This window comes from Rattus rattus, chromosome 2, assembly GCF_011064425.1.
Source record: "Rattus rattus isolate New Zealand chromosome 2, Rrattus_CSIRO_v1, whole genome shotgun sequence".
NCBI lineage: Eukaryota > Metazoa > Chordata > Mammalia > Rodentia > Muridae > Rattus > Rattus rattus.
In genome coordinates, this window is record NC_046155.1 from 149488630 (window position 1) to 149516003 (window position 27374).

Genomic DNA, 27374 nt, shown 5'->3' on the forward strand with positions numbered 1-27374 from the left:
TCAGCAGATAATTCCTAAGGGCTTGAATTATTTATTATAGGACAGAATAAAGAAAAGCTAATGTGTAGTCTCACTACCTCCTACTCCATGCCATTCCTATTCGGAATCCCAGAGGCATCATCATCCCACAGAACGGATTCCTTTTAACCAAACTGTGATCAATGTATAACCATTCAGAGGACGCTACTGAAGCCCCTCCAAGATCATCCCTAATTTAGCTTTTCCCTCACTGCCTTCTAAAGGCTTGAGAAACAATGAGAGCCCACTGTTTACATCATCCTTTGCGATCACGGATGGGCACAGGACACAAGTCACTCGACCCATGCAGGAGAAGCTGTCTCTGTGCACACATAAGAAAAGTCATTTTCACTTCTGATTAATCAGACAACAGTACTGTAGTTTTTTCCTCCCCTCCCAGGTTGACGACTTCCCTAGCATCCCAAGCCCACATGACAAACTGAAGACAAGCTTGGACATTAAACCAAGCATGGTCAATATGGGAAAAGAAAAATAAAACTACGTAGCTCTTTGACAGCATCACTGAGTGAATAGCCAACATCCTGTGGTAAGAAGGAAACAGACACGGTAACAGGAGACATAAATATTCACCTAACTCCTCCTCCTAGTGATTACAGAATCCAATCCTTTCAGCATCAGAGTATTTCTGAAGTGCAATGTACTGGCTCAAAAGCAGACACGGGCGTCTGGGCTCAAATCTTGGCTGTATTGATTGTTAGTTATGTGAACTTAAACATGTTTCTCAATTTCTCTGTGTTTGTGTCACCACTGACAATAGGGGTTATAGTGGAGCCTAGGAGGGGGGCAGCTGTTACTGAAGGAGAATATAGTTAAATTACTAGATATAACTGAATAAATGTTAGCTTTCAGAAACCCATCACTCTGCACAATGAATCTACGCCAGTAATTGTTTTGACGGCCTAATGAATAATATATGGAACTATATCTAGAACATAATGACTGGCCAGTAGAGGCTGGGACTTAACAATGACGCATGGAAGAAAGTCAATAGAGTCAGAAAATGACCTACTACTACCAACCCTTCTTACCCCACACGTGGGCCCCTGAACTGTCTTTCTACCTCTAGCCTTCCCGTTTTGTATTGCATGATTAAGTGTCCTAGGCTGGAATCTAATTCACATATACATTTTAAACTGGAAAGGAATCAAAATATATATTGACTAGTTATCACCAACAGACTCATCAAACCAGGATTACCTTTCAAAAAGCAAATAAACCATCGAAGGCACTTACAACCTACTGCCTCACCGGCTGAATCTCATTATGATCTTCCAGCATTCTCGTACAGATGCGGGAAGGTAATTTGACCTTCACAGCATGGACTTGTGGCTCCCACATCAATAACCCTGTGTGCCCTGACGCAGCTGGGAAAATAGGATACTCGCAGGCTGCTTGTTTATAGTTAGAGCTTAACATACCCGGTTTATGAGGAAAGTAGTGTTCAATTGCCAATACAAAGCACCTTGCCTCATCTATTTTATTCATGGGCTTAATGGCCCATGAAAGGGGCTTATTTACATTCCCGTTCTGTTATTTGACTGCTAACAAACCCCTCTCTCCATGGCCAGCAAGAATGTATTCCAATGCTTGTCCACTACCAAGAAATTATTCAGTCAGCAAGAATTGGTGACATTTCCATTTCCCGAGAAAGGACTGATGAAGGGAACTGCCAATGATCACTCAGTCAAATTGGCTACAACAGAATAAACCCTCCTCTGATGGCTGTCTGAGCCTGCAAGAAGGGAGAGGGAACCTGATCGAAGAGCAGAGAGGCGGGGCTGGAAACCAGAGATAAACATGGTCATCATTTGAAAGGAACACCCTGGAGCTATTAAACAGGTGTAAGGAACTGTTGGCAAAAGGGATAAATGGCCCAGACTTTTCCAAAATGGGGAAAAAAGTCCTTACATAAAGCTTTTATGGAACATTTATGGAACTGTGCATACATTAGGGAAACCTTGCTTTCAAATTCCATCTGCACACCAGAAAGGACAGGGAGATAAGGAAAGATTTCTTTATCTTGTACATAATGCATGCATGCATACATACGTACATACATACATACATTCATAAAACATACATACATACAGTGTGTTTGTGTGTATATAGAGAAAGAGATTATATGTGCATATGTATATCTAAGATTCCTTGAGTTTACATATCCATAAGCCTGCACTGACATTTTCAGAACAAGTTTTACAGTGTGGGATAATATTAATAGATTGGCCACTCTTGAGAGCACATAGAAGAAACCTAAATAAACATTCCGTAAAACTGGCTGTCCTCTAAGCTGGCCACCAGACATACACAACTAAATTTACATTTCAATTAATGAATATTAGATGAAGTGAAAAAAACCTCACCTCCTCACAGTAGCCAAATTTTATTATTGTGTCTGGACATTGAAAACATTTTATAACCCTGTAAAATCTCATGATGAACAGCACTGGTGTTCAAAAACACAGCCCTCATCTGGCCTTCCCAGGGCCCTCTCCCCAGCTGCTGATGAAAGTCAGCTCATACCCAAAGTATAAACAAGGTCACAAGTCACCACAAGTGAGAAGAAACAAGACTTGCACAATGACGATGCTGGCTGATATCTGACATGAATGGAGAACCTCCCACGGTCCCAGGCCTCACACCCAGAAAAGAGCTACAGACAATTAATGACTAATGAGAGAAGAATTAATCTTCCCTGGTGATGCACCCCCTGAGAGTCTAGCCAATCCCAGTTCCAGGTAAGAGGGAGGGGGAGGAGAGAATGTGTGTGTGTGTGTGTGTGTGTGTGTGTGTGTCTGTGTGTGTGTGTGAGAGAGAGAAAGAAAGAAAGTGTGTGTGTGTGTATGTGTGTGTGTGTGTGTGTGTGTGTAAGAGGCCATAGATTTGAGAGACACTGGGAAAGACATTGGAAGAGTTGGAAGGGAGAAAGGGAAGGTTAGAAATTCAATATAGGACTCATGTATGAAAATCTCCAAGAAATGTTGTTGAAAAGGTAACTAATAAAAAATGTTTTGAAAGACTAACAAACTAGTAATAAGACTAGTAATGTTAGGTATTATGTATTATACTTATCATAATAGTATACTTATTATAAGGTACATATTTTAACTGTTTTTAAAATCAAACATGAGCTAAAATCCACTACAAAAGAAAGATATCATTAGAAAAGATCAGACAGGCTTCAAACAGCAACTAACACAAATTCCAAGCATGTATTCATATCATCACTAAAATTATAAATTCAGTGACTAAATGAGTAAGTTCTTGATGAGACAATGCATTTGAGGATTACTACAGTTATTGCACAGGGATATGGAATGCATGTGAACAAAGGTTGCTATGGTTTTAGTACGAAATGTGCCTCACAGGCCCACATGTTCAAACCACTTGGCCCCCAGTAGTTGGTGCTGTTTGAAGGGGCTGTGGAACCTTTCTGAGGCAGAGCCCTCTGGAGGAAGCAGATCACTAGAGGCCAGCCTGAGGGTAGAGGAGTGCAGCCTCACTTCTAGTCCTCTGTCCGTGCAAGTGTGTCTGCTTCCCAAATGCCAACTCAGTGCGACCGTCTGCTTCACACTTTGTGCCGGGATACCTTCTCCTCACTATTACATATGGTGTCTTATCACCCTGTGTGCCAAACATACTCTTCTCCCTCCAGTTGCTTCTTGTCGGATATTTGGTCAATTCATGTAACTAATATAACAGTCAAGAGACAGGGAAAACAGAGTTCAAAATTCTAATCAGAGTTCTGAGGCAAGAAAAATCGAGGATGTTGGTAAGACAGACAACCACCGTCAGAAGAGAACAGCTGAAAACTTGTAGACCTTGTGAGTGCAAAAAAAAAAAAAAATCCTGAAATTCAGTAAGTAGGATGACAATGACAAAATCCACTCAGGTAAATCATAACAGGAGTGTAGATCATCGCAAAACAAAGAAGGTGTCTACAACTAGTAAAAAGAGTAAAAAGAACCACTCTTCAAGGAGTATGGGCAGCTTCAGCTGTCCAGATATTTCTACCACCTGTTTGGCATTACCGGGGCATAATGCCTTTGAGTTGCTTAGAGAAGACTAGATAGTCTTTCCATAACAGAGCTCCTACTTAGTATGCGGGTTTTAGCATTTAGGAGAGCCTGGGTTCAACCTGAATGACTCCCAAGATTCTTCATAACAAAAATTGTTAACTTAGAATTAAATAGACTCATAAATGAATATTCTGGACTTAGACTAAAGTGGGAATTTACAGCAGAAGGGGGAACTGCCTGGGTTGGGGGCAGGGACCAGACGAAGGGGGGGAAAGTACTGAAAAACAATGTGTTTACAAGAAAAATGAGGCAAGGCTATAAGCTCTCAAAGCCCTCCCCACTTGACGTACTTCCTCCAGCAAGGATGCACCTCCTAACAGTCCCAAAGGGCATCCATAACTGGAAACCAAGGGTTCAAATATATGACCATATGGAGGCCATGGCTATTCAAACCACCATGTACAGAGACTGTAGACACTAGGTACAATCAGCACAAAGTGGAACCAGACTAGATACCCATCAACAAATAAATGGGCATGGAAGGAAGGAAGGAAGGAAGGAAGGAAGGAAGGAAGGAAGGAAGGAAGGAAGGAAGGAAGGAAGGAAGGAACCCTGGAGGCTGGAGAATTCAATCAGTGGTTAAGATCACTAACTGTTCTCCCAGAGGATCTATATTCAATTCACAGCACCTACACGGTAACTTGCAATCAGCGTTAACTCTAGCTCCAGAGGACTCCACACCCTCTTCTGGACTCCATGGCACCAAGCATGCACATGGTACACTGATATATATGCAGATAAAAAAAATCTCATAGATAGAAAAGAATAAAGAAAATATAGTATCCACACATGGTAAAATTCGATTTAGCTGTAGAGGAGAATGAAATCATGCCATCTACAGGAATAGCATGGAGCTAGAGACCTATGCCAAGAAAACAAACTGTTCTCAGAACAATGATACCACATTATTTTTTTTTGTAGACTGGCTCTAGATGTGTGTGTGCGTGCGTGTGTGCGTGCGTATGTGCGTGAGTGTTTATAGGGAGAGAGTACTATGAGAAAGTAGGAAGAAATCTAGAGAGAGAGGGAATGGGGCACAGGGTACTTGAAAACACAAGGGGGAACTGACTAGGAGGGGGAAGGGGACCAGACAAAGAGGAAAAACAAAGATGGCGGCATGGAAGAGGGGTGAATAAATACAAAGCAGAGTATGTTTATATAAGAATGCCATGAAAGAGCCCAATGTTTTCATATGTTAACTTTAAAAATATTTTTTTAAAAAATCTCATTTTATTCAAATGTACCTGTTCTTATATCTACTAAGAGGAATGATGGACAAGAGGCATAATTAAAGCCTAGAAAGAAATACACCAAATATTGTTACTTGTCAAACCCATGGCTGAGTTGAAATGACTGTTTTACTTTCATTCTCCAAACAAACAAATATTGCTACTATTATCAGAACAAACTAAAATGACTGCCGGGTCTGGCATGGACCTCAGCAAATGAGCAACAAGTTTCAAGAGCTCCTATTCTTGCAAGACCACCAGAAGCTCTAAACTCTACCTACGAGGCCAACTAACTAAAAGAAGGGAGTTCCTGGCTAGCTTAGGATATACAGTGAATTGAAGGCTAATCTGAATTGCATGAGAGATTGTCTCAGAAACAAAAAAAACCATAATAAATATGAAAATAAGAGTTTCTAAAATGAACTGCATTCATGCACACCATAGTCATTAACATTGAGCCACTATCAAAAGACTAGAACAGCTTCAGATATATAACCTCCCTCTGTGCTCTCGGCATACATTTCTATTTCCTTTCTCATAGTTCCCTTTCCATTCTATGCCCTATAAACACAGACACACACAGACACACAGACACACAGACACACACAGAGACACAGACACAGACACACACACACGAGAGGGGAGAGGGAGAGGGAGAGGGAGAGGGGAGAGGGGAGGGGGAGAGGGGAGGGGGAGGGGAGAGGGGAGAGGGAGAGCTAGGAGAGGACTCCAATCCCCTAAGCTTTTCTCAAAGGAGGCAGCCCAGCCCTGGCATTTTCTCTGTTAACAAATCCTCTGTGCAAACAAAAGGTCAAACGCTTCCTGGAGCAGTGCAGGCAGTGCAGACCACCCAACCACAAACATGCATCCATCCTGTCCTTCCTGGCTATCCACAGCTCCCTGACCTGCCCTGCTAGAGCAGTGATAGCTTTCCTACACCAGAAGCCCTTTCACCAAGACTCTGCTGCTGACCCCTAAAGAAACATCTAATGGGATTTTAAAGTTCAATTCACAAGCTAACATCTAGCACACGGGGTACCACTTTCATAGTGCACGTGCACCTGTCATCTAATATATCCTGATGAGCCCCGTCACCTCATTTACTTTGGAACTGGCACTCTTTCAAGTATCTATTCAGCCGGTCATTCCAAAAGAAAAGTCTTGCTGAGCGTGTAGGAATTTCAAGATCTTCAATCTTATTTTCAGTTATAATGTACCTGCCATCAAAATAAAAACGCTTAATGATTTTTTTCCACTTCTTTCCTGTTAGAGATAGATGAAGGGAGAAGGAAAGCTGGAGATAACAGAGAAGGTGATTGTTGCTCCAATTTGAAGCAGACAGTCTCCTGTACTTCTTATCCAACCCATCTCTGCCATCCTCTAGAGCTTCCTTTTGAGAGAATGTGCCCAAATCCAGATCACTTCAGGAAAAACAACAACAACAGCAACAAGTTTGGAGTTCAGAAAGTCAAATGACATCAGTGAACTCATCATATCCTAATGAATCCATGGGGATTCCGAGCTCAGTAAGATTTACAGGTGCCTCATTGATAAGTGGCTATTAGCCCAAATGCTTGAATTACCCTAGATGCACAGAACACATGAAACTCAAGACGGATGATCAAAATGTGAATGCTTTACTCCTTCTTTAAAAGGGGAACAAGAATACCCTTGGTAGGGAATAGAGAGGCAAAGATTAAAACAGACACAGAAGGAACACCCATTCAGAGCCTGCCCCACATGTGGCCCATGCATATACAGCCATCCAATTAGACAAGATGGATGAAGCAAAGAAGTGCAGGCCGACAGGAGCCGGATGTAGATCTCTCCTGAGAGACACAGCCAGAATACAGCAAATACATAGGCGAATGCCAGCAGCAAACCACTGAACTGAGAACGGGACCCCCATTGAAGGAATCAAAGAAAGGACTGGAAGAGCTTGAAGGGGCTCGAGACCCCATATGAACAACAATGCCAAGCAACCAGAGCTTCCAGGGACTAAGCCACTACCCAAAGACTATGCATGGATTGACCCTGGGCTCCAACCTCATAGGTAGCAATGAATAGCCTTGTAAGAGCACCAGTAGAAGGGAAAGCCCTTGGTCCTGCTAAGACTGAACCCCCAGTGAACGTGATTGTTGGGGGAAGGGCAGTAATGGGGAGAGGATGGGAAGGGGAACACCCATATAGAAGGGGAGGTGGAGGAGTTAGGGGGATGTTGGCCCGGAAACTGGGAAAGGGAATAACAATTAAAATGTAAATAAGAAATACTCAAGTTAATAAAGAAAAAAAGAAAAAAAGGTTTACAGGTGCCTTTGAGTATCTACAGTGATAGCAGAGGCAGAGGAAGAGGAGAGGAAGGAGGGAAGGAGAAGAGTAGGGGAAAGGAAGGGAGGTCAGGAAGGGAGGGGGAAGGGAACTGGTGGAAGGGGAGGAAGGGAAGGGGATAAGTAGGGAGGGCAGGGGTGATGGAGAGGGAGGAGAGGGGGTGAAGTGATGATGGTCTTGGTAAGGTTGTTGATGGCAGACATGACAATAATGCCCACGAGATGGAGTTTGTACATGTCACAAACCTGGGACACACACACCAAGCTTTTTAAGCAAATGCCAGATTAACTATAAAGATATACATCAAGAGAGACAGTGCAGTCTTCGTGAAGTTTAAATTCACTCGGTATAGGTGTTTTAATGCTTCTTAATAAATAAAGAACAATACCATGGCCTTCCTCTCCAGGGAAGGACAATGAAGGCTAAGAAAACAAATCAGTCTTGATCATCTAGAGATGGTGCGTACAGGAAGCCAGGACTCTGGCTATAACCACATCTTTTTATTTCCAGCACAGGTAGAAAATCTGTGCACTTCTGTGCTTGGTATCAGAAATACTAAAGCCCATACTTACGGGTCAGATCAGAGAATGAGGAAGGAGCATGAAATGGTGTGGGTGACTCAGATTTCTCTAGTAACAGGACATGGGCAGAAGTCGGGGGTCTATTTCCATTAAGTCCCAACAACCCATGAGAGGGGCAGTGTAAAAATCAAAGTATGCAAACATCTCTGGAATCTCTTAAATGAAAAGTAAAACCTTTAGAGCATTTTAGATTAAGAGAAATAGAAATAATCCAGTTACTATTTTTAGAAGAGCTCATCGAAGACACAATTTCTCAAGAAACATTGCAACCAGGATGAAATGTAATTATATGTGCATTGGCCAAAAGAGCAGTAAGGCAAGAGTGTAAATGTGAATGAATATAAGTTAAAGAAAAAAGGAACAGAGAGGTTGTGAAACGGTGCATATGGAGACATGGGATTGGGAAGAGTAGGGAGGGTGGATGGCTAGAATAGAACTAGATTGGGGCAGTTTCTGCAGATTCATGAGAAATTATATGGTTAAGCAAGCGCTTTGTGAATCCCAGGACTTTCCTTCATCAGTGGGTTCCATCTGCATTTAGTGTCCTTTGAAATGACAATATTAATTATATCTCTTGTATGGAGGCATTCATCTAAAGAGCACATGCTTCCCAAATGTTTTCTAGATCTGAATTGACCAGGTTTCTCTGGCCCAAATGCATTCTGCCTGCAGGAAGAAATGACTCAAAGCACAAAGACCAGAAATGGTTGAAAGGAGTATTCTCAACCCCAGGGGGGCGTGGGGGAGGGCATACGAGGATTATAGCAGAGAGTCTGAAAATCCAATACTGATGGTCACAGTAGAACACCGGTACTAGCTATGAGCATCTTAAACTACATCTTGTACAACATCGAAAGCAAATAGGAAGTTGGGGAGATTCGGGATTGGAAGCTTTAAGAAAATTCTCTTTAAAAGTCTCATCCCTCTAGTTCCAAGAATTCCTCACCTTGAGAGGTGGTTACTGCTGAGGTGAAGTGACTCTGGGAAAGGCAGAACATACGTACGCACACTGCTACTGGAATCCCCAAGTAGATTCCAATGCCAGATTCAGAAAGATGAGGTTACGGAGACTTCCTATGGCCACGTATCCCTTCCTTCGCCAACTTGGATATTTGTTTCTCTACCTCACTAGTGATTCACAGCATATTACCAGCTGCTGGCAGAAGTGAGGTTGTGTTACTGTCCTCGTAGTCACTGGGGTATCACAGGATGTCACACAGGATGTCACAGAGACAGTTCTTTGCTTGGCATGAGCTTGCAAACTAGGTAGAAAGTCAGAAGTACCCAGGGAAACAACTAACACCTGCTTTCTCAGAGTAAATGGGAGAACAATCTTCTGAGATTTAAAAAAAAAAAAAAAGATGTTCTGTGAGTCTGGCTGAAGTTCTAATTTGCAGTTTTGATTTGATTATCGCCTTAGAAAGGCTAAATGAGCTACTGGAGGAGTGGTTTAGCAGTTAAGAGCACTTGCTGCTGTCCCAGAGGAGCTAAGGTCCCAGCACTCACATCAAGTGGCTTGCAATAACATATAACTCCTACCCTAGGGGGATCTGATGCCCCTTCTGGTCCCTGCAGGCACTGTATACACGTGACATGACATATGACATACATACACATTTTGAAAAAGAACTTTTATTTTTTCCCCCTTAAAATAGATGGTGATCCTAAGCCTTTCCCCCAGCCTACTTCTTTAATTCTCACTGGAAAAGAAATGTGTTACCCTCCATTTATCTCCATTTTTCCAAAGAATGCCTAATTATCCTTAACAGGATACTCCACCAGGAAGAAATGGATCAAGAGAAAATTGCATGTATGGGGCAGGGGGGCTGGCAGGGTACAAGTGTCTGTACTGAGAATAAATGTCAGAAAAAATACAACTATTTACAGCATGTGTTTTTGAGATTTACAAAGACTCATGTATATACTTAGTTGTGCAACCTTGAACAAGACACTTAATCTCTGTAAGTTCAGGTTTCCATCTGTAAAAATATGCAATAGGGTTGTTTAAAGAATCATGGTGACCCTTTTACAATGTGATAGTAAATGCAAAATCCTTGGCATGATGTTTTATGCTAAGTGAAGCCACCATGCATCCATTCAACAAAGATTTAGCAAGTATATAGAATATATGGGGTACTGGTGGCAGGTTAAGACAATGACCACAAATGGTAACAACCCGGGCCTTCTTATAGGTGACTGTCTACTGCTAAATCAATTTGAGAGTGAATTGTAAGTTTAGATATTGATGGTTGTAAAGGAGATTATAAAAACAAAGAAGGGAAGTCAGGGAGTTGGAAGGATGTGCAACTTTAGATAGAGTCATCAGAGAGACTGCACCGATAGGTGACATGTGAGTAAACACTGGAGACAAGAGGCAATGAGCCATACAGAAGAGAGAGTCATTGCCAAGACCCAGAGGGAGAGGCTGCCTGGCATGTTTGCAGATGAGCAAGGAGGCCACTGTGTTAAGGTAACTACAGGGAAGTTAGCGGAAGATGGGTTCCGAGGAAGGATAGAGCGGGCTGGGAAGGATCTGCATAGGTGGTTTCCACAGAGTGACCTGGCATGGTATGCTTTATATTGTCATGTGGTTTCATCAACAGAAAAGAGTAGATACTGGAGGGTGGAGAGTCTGGTGCAGGACAGGACAACTAAGATGTCATTTCACAGTATATGAGTTGGTCAGACCAATTCCAGATAATAACTTTGAAGGCTGAGATCAGAGGATGTGCTGATGAATTAAGTTATAGCATGAGGAAATAGAATCAAGAATGACAACAGGTTTTCAGCTTGGGTCCATGGGATGATTGCTTTTAATTGTGGAAAAGCTGAAGGAAAAGTAGGTTAGAGGATATAGGTTGAGGAGTAGCTTGAACTCCATTTGGGGCGTGATCTGCTTCCCATGCTCTTAAAATACCATATGTAGATACATGAATGTAAGGTGCGAAGGTCAAGTCTAGTCTTCTAAATGTGGACATAATCAATTCATACACACTACAAGGTCATTAATAGAACTCTAAGCAGAAATAGAAGCCCATGAAGAGAGAGAGAGAGCACTGGTACTCTTCAAATTTTACATATCAAGGAAGTAAAGAGGAACCAAAAAGGGTGACTGAGAAGAATTGATCAAGGTAGAAATACACAGAGGTGAAAAATGGGAAGATGAGATGGAGGGAAGAGAAGAGTAAGGGAGCAAGGGAGACAAATGCATGATTGTGATGATACAGGTGGACAGATGGATGATAGACAGGTAGATGATAGACAGATAAACAGATATAGGTAAGTAGATAGATAAGTAGATAGATAGGCAGATATGAATAGATACATACACTAATGAGAAAGCTAGATATATGTTAGATAAGATAATGAAAGATACATTGATGATAGATGATGGTTGGGAAATAGATGATAGATTTAAACTTTCTAAGGATTAGATCCACTCAGCTACTCATGCATGTATCTCACCTCCTCAAAATCAGTTACTCTCAGCCTAATTCAAACCCAGATTCTTTTTCTTCCCAGCCCTGTGACCATGGGCATTTATCCTAACATGCTGAGTCTCTGCTGTCTTAACAATGACATGAGAAGACTAATACCAACTTTATAAGACTGTAACAATAAAATGAGACATTTTTATACAAAGCACAGGAGGGCTTGTTATACTGAAAGATCAATAAAGAACAGCAATGGTCCTTTAATTATCATTCATCAAGTTCAGTTTGAATACCTATAATGGACATTCATTTTCAGACACATAAGGGGATCCACCTCTTTTGTGTGAACTATATGGGTATTTAGCAATATGAAACATACTATTACGAATCACTCTCAGTGCTAATAAGTTCTTTGAGGCCTTATTGAAAGTACTTTTTTGGTGTTCATTTTCCTGTAAATAAGCAAAGATGAGAGGTAGAGCAAGTTGACCCTCTAATTAGCAGCCATTCAACTTGATTTGATGCCCTGACTACTTTAACTGGAAGGACTATTAATCTAACAGCTGGCTGGACTCCCCTTATGTCATCCATAGTCACAGACCACTCCATTGAAAGAAACATCTATTCCTGAAAGCATAGCTGTTTCAACCAGTGATGCTGGGCTCTGTTATCACAAGCCCCAGTATACTCTAGATTGGCTGTTTTCAACCTGTGGGAGTCAAATGGCCCTTTCACAGGCTCACCTAAGACTATCAGTAAACATGGACAGTCCCATTCAATTCATAATAAGAGCAACTGTATGAAGCACAAGTAAAAGCAATAATGAAGTAGCAACAAAATAATTTTATGGTTGGTGATCACCACAACATGAGGAACTGTATTAAAGGGTTTACAGCATTAAGAAGGTTGAAAACCATTGCTCTAGATGGTCCTACAATAATTTTGCCTTCAGCAGGAAGGAATCACTTCCCTTGGAGTCCTAACAGAGGGAAAGAAACTGTGATGGGTTGAATCACAAACCTAGATTTATACTCTTCTAATGATGATTATCTCCTTGCCTGTGACAATTCAAACCTGGGTGAAACAAAAGGCCCTCAGCTAGCTGATAAGTAAAAGTATCACCAGTGTAGGTGTGGAAGGGGAGGACTCTTCTCAGGATAACAACCTAGCAGAAAAGACGGAATGCAAAAACAGTTCATAGACCATGGTGCCCCATGAATGAATGAATGAATGAATGAATGAATGAATGAATGAATGAATGTCATTCTGAGATGAAGACAAATCTTGTAATGTTAATTTTAAGAACTAAGTAACCATCTTTTATAAGACATCTTCCTAAAAACTATCTGTAGGACTAGGGATTTAGCCCAGCAGTAGACAGTGGTAGAACACATGCCCAGCATGTGCAAGGGCCTAGATTTTATCCATGGCACTGGGGCTATTTTCTTGTATCCTATTTGGTGGAGCCATTCCTTCCCAATGCCACATCATGATTGGGACACACTTAGTCATTATTAATGTGCAAATTTAAATAGCTCTAAGGCCTACCAGAAGAAAAAAAAACTGAGGTAAAGTCCACCTGTAGTCATTTGCTTACTGCAGCATGATAAGCCAGTACTCAAATAGATCGTGCATGTCCCTTGTGAACAAGCAGATGAGAGTCCTGTAGGGTGAGAAGGGGTCAGGCATTGCTTTCATTAAAACTTCCATAGTAACCATATCTCAAGCAAAGGCATGTAACCCAGTATAGCTGCACACTGCCCGGATCTTAAGCATGAAGGTATGAAGACACAAAGGAGTTTTTTCAGTGTGTGTATGTGTGCACACGAGTGGTGTTTATAACATGCACATGTATATACAGGTGTGCTCAGGTGTGTAGGCATGTATAGATATCACAGAACAACATTGAGAGAATTTTTCTCCCAGTCACCACTGTAGGTCACTATGGAGTCATTATGAAAGTCACAGCATTACATAATCCTTTATTTTCTATATGAAATATTAAGTACCTTGGTTTTCAACCAGGGTCATTTTTTTTCCAAACAAGGGTGGTTTTTCCTCCTAGGAAATGTGACACTGTCTGAAGACATTTTTGATTGTCATCACTGTGGTAGGAGATGCTACTGGCTTCCAGGAGAGAAAGTTAGGCCCACACCTAATATCCGTAACATTGGATTAATTTTTCTACACCCCCAATGGAAATGATGTTATATTCAAAAAAGCTCAAGGGGAGGGAAAGCTTGCTGCTAGGACTAGGAGTTCATTTTACTTCTCATGGCCTTATCTGGGGTCAGCCCAAACACATACTCCCTAGGGACTCAAGGCAAATGGTTCATTCGTTTGATAGCATGATTACTATCAACAAGTTTGCAAATGAGCCTGTCACCACTCTGAGAGTTGCACCTCACATCTCCCAGGCAACTAGCTATGCATGCGAACAAGGGAAAATGTGGCACATTCATAATGCAATCTAAGCTCATTCATGGAGTAGCGACTCAGGCTCCATCCACACAGGTGCTGCTCAGAAGGCATGAGATTACAATTAGCAATAATAACACCTTCACCCGATGTGTCTTCCCCAGGATGTGCTGTGATTATGAAAATAAGTTGAATTTTAAGCCTAAAGTAAAAGAACTACTTTGGGGCACTAAAGTTGTCTGAGGGAGAGAATGAACAATTACCCACAAGTCTACGAGCCATAATGAATTGATCAGACATTCAAATTTCATAATCCTCGATGATCATGAAAGACATGGATACCTCAGCTCCTGCAAAAGCCCCACAATCCAAGCTGATATTCCATGTTCATTTGAGTGCGTTCAAACCAGGTTTAAGGTCTGCTGTAACAGGAGGTGTGCAAACCCACACTTACCTCGCTCCGTGGCAGTAACTCATTAACATGCAGTTACAAATGAGCCCTAACTCTTGGCTTGCTATAGAAATGACATCTGTACTTTGTATGGCCCTTTGAAGAGCATCTATAAATTAAGTTCTGTTGTTGCTGTTTGTCAGAACTGTGTTTCCTTCCACGCTTTCAGCCAGCCAATCCTTCCAAAGATGGGCTTCTGAGTGCTCATCCCAAGGGTGCCTCAGTTCTAAGAGCTCCATAGATCACTACTGTCTGGTGTGCCATCCAGCTTATCCACAAGGTGAGCTACAGAGACTGGTGGTTTTCCTGAGCTTCCAGCAGTGCTATCCCTTCGAAGGAGGCAGTGGCCATGAAAGGAGTATGTTCTAAGCCCTCCCCACACAGGGATATCTTTTTTGCACAAATCTTTTTGCCAAGGCAGGGAAAATGGAGAGAGGTAAGAAGGAGTGGATCCCTCCAGGTACTGTAGATGAGAGAGATGAAGCTAAAGAAGGAAAAGCAAGGAGAACAGAGCGGTTTAGATGGGGAGACTGTCCAAGGGGTACACCAGGCAGCCCTAATCTAGACAATGAGGGGTTTCTGCTTTCAAAAGCTCTCGTGGCATCTGCTGGGCAACTCTAAAAATCTAGCCTCCTAAGAAGTAAAAATGTAGTAACAGCAAAGCTTTATTTCTTGGTGACTTTAGAGAATTAAGCATCCCAGACTGCAGCCACCAAAGCTATTGGTTCATCAGATGATACGGGGATTCAACAGCTCTCACGCCTCTTGAGCTGATCTGGACATGTGTGGTTTTCACACCTCACGTTTGTGTCTGGCATGAAATGAAAGTTTTGGTCAACTGAATTGAAATAGTGGAGAACCACTTAGTAATGCCATGTTGGCATGCTCTAGGTTTGGTCTGTATCACATAAACCAATTGTTAACCTCTATTAAGCACTTATAAGTTGGGAGGAAACATCTCAGGAACTAATTCGCTGGTGTATCATCTTGTTCTTTCAACTTATTTATTGATCTACAACTGTAGAAGACAGATGCTAGTATCTCCAGTTGGCATTGGTATTAGCTAAAGTTCAAATATTCATCTGCAGTCATGTGGTGTATAAATGGCAGAGCAAGAATCAAAACAGGTATTCTGCCCATGAAGTCCAAATTCTTAACCTTCGAGATCTGTTAATACAAGAGATATCTGACAGAAAGAAATAATATAAAGAAGAGGGCTTAAGGTGTAGACAAAGTGAATGCAGTAAGAAAATACTAGCCTCATTAAACCTGAAAGCTGGAGCAATTCCTGCAAAGACAGAGACCCTGGAAGAATCAAGAACCAGCCGCATGTAGGTACCTTGGGGCATCTGTCACACTTCCCAAGTTCCAATGTCTCACAGAAGTGGGCCTGAATGTCTCACTCCTTCTTACGCATCTCACTGGATGATCGAAACTAGATCCTTTGTGGCAATAATCTTGCTTTACATATGGTAAAGTGTTTACAGCATCCCTGGTCTCTGCTGACTGGATGCCTGATAAAGCCCTTTTCTATCCTGAGTTTGTGACAGCCCAAAACATCTCCAGTAAAGTCTCCCCCCTGGAAATAGCTCCTCTTTTCAGACAAGGAAAGATAACCACGAACTAACCTCTTTTCTGCCCTTGCTGTACTCTACCTCAGTGGGGTACAATGTGACCCTTGTTGTTGCCTTCCAGGGACTATTCCTTTATTCTTACTCCACTGCATCTTCCAGGATAGGAGGCAGTCGTGAAGTGTGGCCACACCCTACTCAGTGCTTGGGAGTCTATATTCCCTGTGCACCCTATATTCTGATGAACAGAAGGAAGGAAAGAAATGCTGTTTCTGAACCACTGTCTTATAGCCAAAAGGCCTTAACCAGATTAATATATTCTGGGAGCTCAGAAAAGCAATTGCAATCACGTGCATTTCAAAGGGCATGAACATGAGGCTAAGAAAGGTTAAGCCATTTGTTCACAACCACAGAGGTAGTTCCTGTAAGAATCAGGGCTCCAACCTAGGCCTTCACATCAGACTCTCGCATAGCTCTCTACCACCCTCAGGGAAATAATGCCTCCAAAAGACCAATTAAAAAGCAAAAGAAAAGTCAAGGCTTCCAGACTACTTTCCAATGCTTAAATCATCTTGAGGAGGGTGGAGGCATCCCAACATTAGAAGCACTTAAAATGAAGCAGGACATGGAGCAGATGGGGAGGCAGCCTCTGCCCATGAAAAATGAGTAAGAAGCACAGCGCATCCATCTCTCACTGAGCCATTTGGTAAATAATAGATCTGAGCACTCCTGTGGTAAACTCGCTCGATAAAAAATTTCCACATGTAGCTCAAGAGTCACAAAAAATATCCATCTCTGGTCCCAGCCAGGGGAAAGACAGTGCCTTTCACATTGTTCTTATCTGCATCGGCACCCAGGATGTCTTTTGCTCCAGGGTAGACAAGATATAATGTACCTGCCACACTGAGCCAGCCCGAGCCAAGAACACGGTTGACAGGAAGGAAATCTGTATTCCCAAGTCATGTGTTCTTACAATCAGAAGGACCAGATCCAGTCATCTGATCATACCGTGGCCAAGGCAGTGACAGCAGTGTGTCCCTTACTGCTGCAGTTTAATAGGTCTGTCCCATGCCTGCCTGCCACTAGCCTGTGGGTCCACAAAAATGGACAGAGTATTAGCAAAGTAGCAGAATCTATCACTGAGGCTTTCCAGACAGGTGGCCACTATCTTCTTTTGGGAACCATGAAGGCTATGAGTCTTTGGACATTTCTTATTGAAACCTATTCTATCCTAGTTGCAAAATTAGAAACATCAAATAGGTATAAGAAAAGATCAAGAACACAATATCAGCCAACCAGACCACCCAGAGATCCCAGGGACAATACCACTGTCCAAAGAGTACACATGGACAGACCCATGGCTCCAGCTGCATATGTAGCAGAGGATGGCCTTGTCAGGCATCAATGGGAGGAGAGCCCCTTGGTTGTCAAGACTCGATATCCCAGTGTAGGGGAATGTTAGGGCAGGGTAGGAAGGTGGAAGGGAGTGGGTAGGGGGGTAAGGGAACACCCTCATAGAAACAGGGGTGAAGTAGGATAATGGGCTTCTGGAGGGGAAACCAGGAAGTGGAATAACATTTAAAATGTAAATAAAAAATGCAATTAAAAAAAAAAAAAAGAAAGGGTCCTTGACCCAAATAGCTTACAAATGTAATGAAGATGCCAGAAGGCAAGTGTGTCATTTGAAGACTTTAAGTTCAATACCCAAGTCCAACCATGACAAGAACAAGAGCTAAGAATGGCCTGAGAGCTAAGGAAGTACCTGAGATACCTTAAACAAGGTATGGCATGGCTAACAGAAAGGGCTAGAAGATGGCCTAGGAAAAGTACTTGCTGTGCAGACTGAGGACTTGATTTTAATCACTAGCACCCACATACAAAGGTTCAGCCTGAGGGCAGACACTTGCAACCCCAAGACGGAGAAGCCATTCTCAAAGGCTCACAGGGAAGCTAGTGGCTATGACAATAGATCAACAACAGAGTCCAGAATGCAAACCAAGATGCACAATGTCTAGGTGACCTTCTCAAGAATATATAGGAACTAGGAGGAAAGAAATTAAAAGTTCAAGGGTTACCCAATTAACCCTTGTGTTAGAGGAAAGTAAGAAGTGTAAAGTAAGAGGAAAGAGGAGATCAACAGTAACTGATCAACTCAGGAGATGGCTGAGCTGTTAATAGCACTGGCTGCTGGTCTAAAGGACTAGGGTTTGATTCTCAGGACCCCCATGGCAGCTCACGATTAGTAACTCTAGTCTCAAAGGATCAGATGCCCTCTTCTGGCTTCCACGAGCACCAGACATGTATGTATTACCTAACCATACATTTAGACAAAGCACTCATACACTGAAATAAAATAAATTAATAAATCTTGAAAATATTTTAGGGTTAAATGGCAAACCACCATTTAGATCACAACCTTTTGGTGTAGATATGTAGATTGCTCTGAACCTGTTTTCCAAAAATGAACCACGTGAAGCAAGAAAAGAAAGGGGGAAAGGCTTAAAGGCTACGCTTAAACCTTCATGTGAATGGGACATTAGAAAGGCTACTCCTTCATTTTAATGGGTCTAGTCTTTACACTTGAGACTGTCCAACGGCCTAGACGAGGGGTCAAGATGAGTCATCCTAAGCTCCCCAGATGCTCTCTGAGGTGGGTGCAGAGTGGTACAGGTCCTTAGCCTGGTGAGAAGCCTGTCTTGTTAGCCCCAGGATAGAACAAATCTCCAACATAAAATACACCACTGTCACTACTGGTAGGGAACGGATCAAACAACGTTCCTTCCTTTTAGACGGCACCATTTCTGGTTCCACAGGCCTTTACTTATCTTTTATCCACGGTCAGATTCTAAATGTTTTAAGTCTGTGGAAAGCCTGCAACGATGTATCATAAGTGAAGGCCTCATTGTTGCTCACAGGATCCAATCTAATATTTTGTGTAAATGTTCATTCATTTCTTCATTCTCCACGGAAGACTGTCATAGGGGCTGAGATTACAGACAGGACTAAACTGCTTTTTAGACTAGAGACCCGGAATACCCACATTTTCTATAGTCAGCATTGAGGTTTTTGCCTTTACAAATATTTGTTTGGGTCTTGGTGTGATTGCTCTTCTCTCCCATTACAGGGTAAAACCAACATAGATAATTAAATAATTTGTAAATGAAGGAGTAAGGCTGTCTCCAGAAAAGCATATTCTTCCCTTTTTTTTCAAGGCAGGGTCTGATGTAGTCGAGGTTGGCTCCCAACTCACTATGTGCCCAAGGATGACCCCTAACCTTCCTACCTCCACCTCGCAAGTGCTGGGATGCTACACTGCTTCAAGGCAAACCTGCTGGCACTGGTCTAGATCACTTATGTATAAACTATGCAAACTGAGTATTCAAAAAGAAATACCAGCATTGCCTGGGAGCCTCCAGGAAATGCAAACTATGAGGTTATAACCCCGGACAGATCCACTGATTCAGAAACACAGGGAGGGGTTCCCAGGAGCTGTGCCTTCATCAGGCCTTCTAGGCTGCTCTAGACTAGTTTTACAGCCACTGCTCCACACCTGCACTGCCCAATACAACAGGAGCAACCAAGTCCGGGCATTAAAATGGAGACGATTAAAGTCTCAGTTCAGCACTAGGCATATTTCAAGTGTTCCACAGACACCCTCTCCGCTGCTTATATACTTCGATGACATAGGACATTTTCTTTGTTGAAAAAAAGACATTAATTCAGACTGATGCATGGGCCTCAGATGGCCAAATACAAAAAGTACATGAATATAACAAACACAGATGTCTCATGGTATGAGAAGGACAGTTGTTCAGGCAGGAGAGAGTAAGGATTATGTCAGGGCCCTGAATGCAGGGTAGGATTTTCTTGGCTGTTGGTGAAAAGCAGGGAAACTACACCAAGGAGAGGAAAGCAGAGATGGGTAGCCATCATGCACAAAGATACTGGGAACCGAAGAACTGGACAAGGTGGTCACAGAGCCATGATTTTCAGTGTGTCTGGAACAATGGATTCTGTGGGTAAGAATGGAAAAGGGACATGAGGAAGATGGTGGAACCAGGCCTTGGTGGACCCCAATTCTTCAGAATTAGGGGAATCATTAGTCTTTGGTTTTTATTTTAAAATCGGTACCCTTGGAGCCACTGGAGCTTGAGTTACAGATTATAAGTAGTTCAAATTCTGGAAGCCAGACTTGGTCCTCTTTTAAGCAGAGTCATCTTTCCATCCCTGTATTTTAAAGCATAATCGGCTAATATTCCCCCCAGAACAACACCCAGCCAAGTGCTTCCAAAGTAGCAGGAGGAAGTATGTTCAGATCTGACTTGCCCTAAGGGCCCCTCTAGTTAATTGGTTTGTTTTCAGTGATTGTAAGTGAGAAAGTGGATGAATTGAGTCCAAACTGAATTGTCATTAGAAGGAAAGCATTTAATTATAATCATCTTGGCCTGGACGAACCTGTCCATCCTAGAGAAACAGGAAGTTGGACTCTCGTATAGTCACTACCTGGCATCCATCCAGGACTGTCCAATTATGCCCATAAGCACCCGGTGGCCACCTCTTCCTGAGATAAGACCTGTCAGTACAGACACTTTCTGCCAATACCAGAAGCACAAAAGGCAAATGCTATAGAAGCCTACAGCTCAGACACAAAAAGACTACATATAGGATTCCAAAAGAAGAGCTAGAATGGCTATTCATGTAGCAAAAGAGACACTGAGAAATGGCAACGGTGCAAGGACAATTACTGGATATTTGGGGGTTACGAGACGCACTGTCACCAACAGGACACACCTGCCTTAAGAGAGGTCAATGCCATGTTTTCCTGAATAGCATCATTCACGCCTGTAAGAGGACTCTTTAGAAGAAAAGCACAGATGGGACTTTAGAATTGATTCTTCACTGGGGAGGAAGAAAAGGACCAGGGGAGAATGGAAATCTTGAATATGAACCTTAAAGAATCCATTACAAGCCAAAGGGTATCTATCAAAAGCTGACCTTTACATGAATCCATTGATTCAGCCAAGGGACAAAACAAAACCAAAAACAACAACAACAATAACAAAGATCCATGAAACAAAGTCCCTTCAGGGTAACAGGTTAAAGAAAATGGTGAAAGGATAAGGGACTTGACCTTCAAAGACAATCGTATTGTCAGGCCAATCCCACCTAGACAAGAGCATTGATCACTGGTCACCGGCAGGTTGCAGCCACTTTGACCACATAACCAAGTGTACTGACGTGTAAATCAAGTCCTTACTTCACCATCTGCTCCTGTACAGGAGGCGAGGTTCCAATTCCAACTGCAGGGATGAGTCTCCCCTCTCTCTCTCTTTTCCCAACCTAGTTGCTGTCACACTAGAACTTGGAGAGGCTTGCCTCTTTTGGCATTAAGTAAATAATGCTCTTAGCAATAAGTAAAGCTAACACATTCATGTTACACCTTGAAAACCTAACAGCACATTTCTGCTACAAAGAAGGGAACCTGGATAATAGCGAGAAATTGTGTCAAAAGGCTGTAAGCCTAGCAGGAGGTGACACAAACAGAATAGGTGTCTAGGTATGAAAATGTGCACAGTGTAACAAAGCAAACAACACAGCAGGGTTTAAGGACCCCCTAGGAAGAATCATGCTGCTGGTCAATAGGGTGAATTTCTGGTCTGGGTAATCTGGGTAGACACTGAATGTTCCCTCCAAGAGTTGAATCACATGGCTAAGAGACCACACCTAAAAGCCTGCTCACCCTAATCCAAGCTAAAGAGGCAGGCAGGATAATCATCCCTTTAATGAGATAATATACCTTTCCTTCCCACAATTCCTACCCCTAGTGCACCAGCTTACAAAAATCACATAAGTGGGGCCTCATAATTATTCAGAATTATTCAGAAAAGCATTAAGTTCTCATCCTCTCTTTCCATCTCTTCTCTAAGAATGCTTCCTCTTCTCCTTTGGGCTTTCTCCATACTCTGAAGCCCCAATCCACTCTGTGAGCTGCCTGCTACCCTATGCTTGAACTTCATTACAGTTTAACTCAAATAGCATGACTTTTTCTCCCTTTTCTTTTATATTCTCCTCCTCTGTGTAGCTACTGAGATTTATAGCTTATCTACCCTGACTTTCTTTCTTATAGACTCTAAGAGATTTGCCCCTGATCTCCATTGGAGTCTGTTATTCTTAAGAAGACTGTGATTCCAAGAAGGGACCCTGATATTCCTGCTACCATCTGGAAGAAGATTCCACCAAGTTTTCAGTAGCATAGTTATGAGAGGAGAAGCATTGACAATTGTAATGGGGAAAGTTCATCCAAGGAAATCTGGGACTGGACACCTAGCCTGTCTCCTGGGGCAGTGAGGTCATGAACCTTAGAAAGGAATCCATTACCATAACTTTGCTGGACCAATATAATTTCTTCTCACATTCTAAACCCTATCCTTACACCCACAGGTAAAGGTGGCTATCACTCCTCATCAAAGAAGCCCCTTTTTACAACAATTAACCAGAAGACCACAACTGAACACAGTGCAAAAACAACGGATTATGGAGACCCCAGCCTCAATGGATGTATCTACCTCACAGCTACTGCATCCATAGCTCAGGGAACATCAAGGAAGAGGAGGAGAAAAGATTATAACAGAAAGCCAGGAAGTCTGCAGTCAAACTATCTCTCCTAGAAATGATTGCACAAACATGATCAAAACAATGGCAACATCAGTGGGCATGTCAATGGGGAAGGAAGAAAATGTTGCAGGGTCTCACTCCCTAGACAAAAACGATAAGCAACTACTGACTGCGAGGAGAAAGACTTGAGCCCCTTTATTGGCTGACCAATGCAGAGTGAGAGTGGTCATCATTGAAAACATATACACACAAACAACAGAAACAGATTCAATGTGTTCTATTTATATATTTATAAACATACACACACTCACACAGACAGGTAAGGAAAAGAAAAGGAAGAAAGAGAGGGAGGGGGAGGAAGGAACAAAAGGAAAGGAAAGGAAGGGGAAGGAAGGAAGGAAGGAAGGAAGGAAGGAAGGCAACAAACAAACTAATTTTATGGTAGGGGAGGTTGAGAGGAGAAAACTGGAAGGGGCTGTTGGGAAGAGGGGAGTGATGTAGATGTATTTCAATTAAAAACATGAAAAGAAACTAAAATAAATTAAAAAATAACAGGGGACAGTGTTTTTCCTTGAATGTATATAATTGTATTACATAGAGTTGATTAGAAAACCTCCATCCCATCCAGCTATGGGAATAAACGAGTAGATTTTCCACGTCTCCAGTCCTCATTTGTCTCAGCAGCATTACTCAGCTGCTACGGAAGCTCCATGGGCTCACAAGTGTGTGCTGCAACAGTCTCTGTCCTGGGGGACGTCACAGTCCTTAAGGTCCCAGTATTCTATGCACAGATAACCACAGAACCAACAGTGCTCAAAACAAGACTTAAATAAGGATTGAATTACGAGCTCATCAGCCCTGCAACTGTAAAACTTACCTGAAAAATAAGCCTGCCTAGTGCTAGGTTAGAAACACACACACACACACACACACACACACACACACACACACACACACACACACACACACACACACTGTCTAAGGAATGCCAGCATTGAGGGCTGAGGACATGGTACATTATACTATATTTCTTCACAGATCTGTCCTAGGAAGAAAGTCCCAATATTCAAAGAGAATTTGCAATGTGAACGGGGAGATAAAGAAACAAAGTGAGCAAGCTTGGCGCCACCCCAACAACTGCATTTCAGACACCGGGAAGACCTGCAGGGCACAGCGCTTGACATGTCTGCCAAGTGGAAGAATCCAAGCATAGCCAGAGGCAGAGTGAACACGGGCAACCCCCTGCTCCGAACCCCAGGTGCCGGTTGTATCAAATCCAACTGCACAATTTTCACTCAGTTAAGCCAACTTTAAAATCTCTTACAGCAGAGTCAACTCTAACAGCTCCTGTTTGACGAAGTTGGCGCAGTCACAAACAAACTGAAGGACGTTGGATTTTAATAGGAAGTAGAAAATAACTACCTATCAATCTCTGTCCCCAAACATATTCGAGATGTATTAGTGAGAAAAGCTTTGGAGTTATGAGAATGGGAGTGGGGGTGGCAGGAAGTCTAAAGACTTGCGATCTGTGCTCCCTGTGAGCACTTGCAGTGGCAACAGCAGCAAGTAAAGAATAAATGACAATGAGACCCTTCAGGAGATGTGAGGACAGGACTGCAAAGGACAAGAGACAGGCCAAAGCCCAGGGAATTGGAGCAGAGGTATAGACTTTGGCTAAGCCAATAAACCAACATGGCTCTATATCATAATAATATAAAATACCAACACAGTAAAGAAACTTTAAACTCTGTGCAGTATCTTCGAAATTTTTCCATAAATCTAAAACTTTTCCGACATAAGAAGTTTATTTAAAACCCTGGCTGGAAAATACGTAGGCGAATGCCAGCATCAAACCACTGAACTGAGAACGGGATGCCTGTTGAAGGAATCAGAGAAAGGACTGGAAGAGCTTGAAGGGGCTTGAGACCCCATATGAACAACAATGCCACCAACCAGAGCTTCCAGGGACTAAGCCACTACCCAAAGACTATACATGGACTGACCCTGGACTCTGACCTCATAGGTAGCAATGAATAGCCTAGTAAGGGCACCAGTGGAAGGGGAAGCCCTTGGTCCTGCTAAGACTGAACAACTAGTGAACGTGATTATTGTGGGGAGGTGGTAATGGAGGGGGAGGATGGGGAAGGAAGCCCATAGAAGGAGGGGTAGAGGTTAGAGGATTTTGTCCCGAAACCAAGGAATAACAATCAAAATGTAAATAAGAAATACTCAAGTTAATAAAGATTAAAAAAACAAAAAAAACAAAAAAAAAAAAATCCCTGGCTGGAGAGATAGAACCACTAAGCTATGAGCGCTAGCTGCTCTTGCAGAAGACTGGAGGTCCTTTCTACACATTCACAAGTGGCTCACAAAAGTCTGTAACTCCGGTTCTGGGGCATCCAGTGCCTTCTTCTGGCTTCCTCAGACACTTCCCACTCATAGTGCACCTACCTATGTGCAGACAAAGCACTCGTTCACATAAAATAAAAATAAACATTTTCTTATCTTAGAAGGAGAGAGTGGGATATCCTTGGTAGGCAGTATGGGGCTCCTTTTATCCCTGCAGCAGCTCACTCAAGGAGTCAGCTACCATGCGTTCCTTACTCTGCACAAGAGAGTCAGAGGCACAGATGGGGACAGTGACTTGTTCACACTCACATGGCTGGTAGCGTCCCAATTCAGATTCATGGACTCTGACCTCAGAGACAACATTGTGGTCTCTCACTATGCTGACCCATTGAGTCACCGGATAAATGCATCTGCTGTGCCTGTACTTGGTTGATTTCCACCACCCATGAATGGCACCCTCTTCTCCAGCCAGAGTTGTTAAGTGCTGCCAGCACTGACCCTGCTGCTACCTCCTGACAGTGGCTTGCCTCCTTGGAGGCAACTTCCACAGTTCAAGTTCTTCCCACGTGCCATATAACTGGAAGCTAGGCAGACTGCTTCCCCATCTTCTTCCTAATCAATTCCATACTTCTCTCCTATTTCTTTAGGCAGAGTGGGGACCTAAGTAACCCCTTCGCCATGGACTATAAAAGCCAGCAAATCCCAGAGGGTGGGCAGGGTCCTGCCTATATTAAAGCCAAAACAGGGGTGTGAAAGAGATAAAAGATGATGGGCTGCTCCTAAGAGATGACAGCCAATTATTTCTACAGGATGAGGTGGGAAGTGGGCTCCTGATATCCCATCACAACACAGTGGCCTGGATGGAAGAGAAAGAAAGGTGACCTATAAGGAAAACTTGGGCTCATAGATAGAAAACTTTCAAGAAAAATAGGTCTGAATGTAGGATAGAGGCCATCATATCAGAAGGATTTTTGATGAGCACAGCTTTAGGTCAAGGTGTGCATCCGGGATGATGTAAGAAACAGCATCTGGATAGAGCAGAACATTCTTGGAAGGGCAGCAACTGACGAGAAGAGTGTCTACCCTGATATTCAGCTTGGATTCAATATGCTGGTGTGGTTTAAATGGGAGACGTCTCCTGTGGGCTCATATGTTTGAACACTCAGTCCCCAGTTGGTGGTGCTATGTCAGAAGGTTAGGAATAATTAGGAGGCAGAGCCTTCCTTAAGGAAGTCAACTGCTATGGCAGGACTTGAGGCTGGGTAACCATGCTTACTTTCTGGTCAACCTCTGCTTTCTGAGTTCTGATGCAATGTGACAATGTGACACAGCAATGCCACAAGCCAGCTTACTGCTTTTTCTGCTGCCAAGCCTTACTTGTCAAGGTGGACTGTGTACACCAGGAAACATAAGTCAAACTAACTCCCTTTTCTCACAAGCAGCTTAGGTAAGGGTATTTTAGCAAAACAAGAACAAAATAAATAAAATATAAGGTAAACAAATAAGACCCAGGCCCTTACCCCAACCCTAAGAAGTACTTTCAATACAGAGCCCAGAAGTCCAGCCTCACCCACAAAGGCAAAGTTGACGCAGACCAGAAGGCCCTCTGCATCTCTCCAACGGCAAACAGAGATCAATATCTCTCTTCACGAAGCATTTGTGAAGGTTAAATTACTTTATAGATGTAAATCTCCTATCAGAATGATTGGCACCCAAGAGGGGCTCAGAAAAATGAGTTTGTATCCTTCAGTTGAACTTGACAGCTCCAGTGATAGAAATAACTCTAGGATTTAAACTGGCTTTATGATCATTTGTGAAATTCTCACTGAAATAGATAGTGAGAGCCCATCATGTGCTAAATGCTGGAGATAAGGAGCAGGGGCAACGAAGACGTGCGTTTAGTCTTTTGGGGCAGGTGTTTGGTCTTCTGGGGTAGGCGGGGGATGAATTAACCTCACATGAGTGTGCTCACTGGGAAGCTGGAGTAAGAACTCTGGGAGTTAAACACAAAGTCAAACACTTAATATCTCTCCTCAGGAAAGAACTGAGTATCGAGGTGCAACTTAGCGGTGCTAGACACACCTCTGACTGAGATCCTGAGACGCAGAGACATGTCCAATCTATAAACATGCTCTTCTGTGAGCAGTGTACATCTGAGGGGGGTAAACGGGTAGGAGAAGAAAGATCTGGATCATTATGGGACAAACAATTGCAGCACAAATCTATACCCCATCTCTGTAGTGTTGCAACAATCGCTTTTTCCCACAGCCCAATCCTGCC